The sequence below is a fragment of the Halichoerus grypus genome, chromosome 11 (genome assembly GCF_964656455.1).
Source record: "Halichoerus grypus chromosome 11, mHalGry1.hap1.1, whole genome shotgun sequence".
Taxonomy (NCBI): Eukaryota; Metazoa; Chordata; class Mammalia; order Carnivora; family Phocidae; genus Halichoerus; species Halichoerus grypus.
Window position 1 is genome coordinate 81,227,137 of NC_135722.1, and position 2,187 is coordinate 81,229,323.

The 2,187-nt window shown below is 40.2% G+C and overlaps 1 pseudogene; it reads left to right on the top strand.

The window, feature by feature from the left end:
- The first annotated feature begins 593 nt into the window (after positions 1-593).
- Positions 594-1,983, top strand: LOC118529493 (protein FAM98A pseudogene; annotated as a pseudogene).
- The last annotated feature ends 204 nt before the right edge of the window (positions 1,984-2,187 follow it).

Consider the following 2,187-nt stretch of genomic DNA (forward strand, 5'->3'; position numbering starts at 1 on the left):
TTGCTGAATTTAGGACTTCCAATACTATGTTAAATAACAGTGGTGAGAGTGGCCATCCCTCTCTTGTTCCTGACCATAGAGGAAAAACTCTGTCTTTCCCCATTGAGGATGGTATTAGCTGTGGGTTTTTCATTTATGGCTTTATTATGTTGAGGTATGTTCCCTCTATTCCTGCTTTGTTGAGGGTTTTTATCATGAATGGATGTTGTACTTGTCAAATGCTTTTTGTGCATCTATTAAAAGAATATACAGTTCTTATCCTTTCTTTTATTAATGTGGTTTATCATGTTTGATTTGTGAATATTGAACCACCCTTTGAGCCCAGGAATAAGTCACAATTGATTGTGGTGAATGATTTTTTTAAAATATAGTGTTGGATTTGATTTACCAATATTTTATTGAGAATTTTTACATCCATGTCCATCATGGAATATTGGCCTGTAGTTCTTTTTTCTTGTGGAGTCTTTATCTAGTTTTGGTATCAGAATAATGCTAGCCTCATAGAATGAACTGGAAGTCTTCCTTCCATTTCTATTTCTTAGAATAGTTTAAGAATAATAGGTATTAATTCTTCTTTAAATGTTTGGTAGAACATGGAGTGTGACTTCATGGAGACTGATATCTTGGAGTTATTGGAATATCTAGGTTATAAGGGTCCATTGTTGGAAGATGGCGCTCTGTTTCAGGCAGTCTCTGCAGGAGCCAGTTCCCCAGAGTTTACCAAACTCTGTGCTTGGCTGGTGTCTGAATTAAGAGTGTTCTGTAAACTAAAGGAAAATGTGCAAACAACTAACGACCCAAGTGAAGCTGAAGAATTCCCGCTAGAGGTGAGTGGGCTACTAGGGAAATGAACTATCCATATCTATCACTAACACCTGGTGATGTGACCAAGTGCCTTCTCCTTCAGAAGAACTGCCTCCTTTTGCTCACATACCTCATCTCAGAACTAGAAGCTGCCAGAATACTCTGTGTGAATACTCCTCAAAAAAAAAAAAAAAGCTCAAGAAGGAGGCGGTAGTGAGGTCTTTCAAGAGTTGAAAGACATATATATTGCTCTAGGAAGGTCCAAACCTCCAGTCAATATAACTATGTTCCAATTCTTCAGTGGGATTGAAAAAAAAAAATTAAAGGAGACATTAGCAAAAGTTCCACCTAACCATGTGGGAAAGCCTTTATTGAAGAAGCCAATGGGACCAGCCCACTGGGAAAAGATAGAAGCAATTAACCAAGCCATAGCCAATGAATATGAAGTTCAGAGAAAGCTGTTAATAAAAGGTTTGGATGTCATTGTCTAGTCTTTTGGCTAGTCTGACAGAGCTAAGAGTCAGACAGAAAAATAAGCAAAAGTTTACCAGCTGAAACACTCAGTCTTATCTCCTAAAAGTACTATTTCTGTTGCCCACTTTTTGGCTGCAAGACAAGACTTGAAGATTTTAAGGACAAGCAGTTACTCTATAAGAGAAAAGACTGCCTGTGCCATCAATAAGGTGTTGATGGGCAGAGTGCCTGACAGAGGAAATAGACCCAATGAAATTGAACCTCCACCTCCAGAGATGTCACCATGTTGGAAAAGGCAAGATGGATGGATGGAGGGAGTGGAGGAAGAGGTGGCTACCAAGATGGTGGTTATCAAGATTCAGGTTCCCAGCCAGGTGGCTATCATGGTGGTGGCCACAGTGGCAGCTATCAAGGCGGTGGTATTGTGGCTTCCAAACATCTACATATACAGGAAGTGGATACCAGGGTGGTGGATACCGGCAGGACAATAGATACCAAGATGATGGGCACCATAATGATCGAGGCAGTGGTCGTGGAGGGAGAGGTGGTCGTGGAGGCTGAGTTGGAAGTGGGGGCAAAGGAGGAGGTTAGGGAGGAAGGGGGAGCCAGAATTATCACCAAGGGGGACAATTTGAACAGCAGTTCCAGCATGGAGGTTATCAGTATAATCATTCTGGATTTAAACTGGGAAGACATACTAGTTGAGGGTACAGAACCTTACACTTTGCTAGAGTTCAAGTAATAGAAACTTAGTTTCAGAATCATTAGTCCAGCATCAATTTTGAATTAATGTGAGACCATGGGTGGCAGGCAGATTCCTGCTTGGCATAAATATTTGTAGGTCTTCATTCAATTCTGTTGGTTTTTTTTTTTTTTTTAAGGACTTATATAACACAGTTTGTTTGAGAA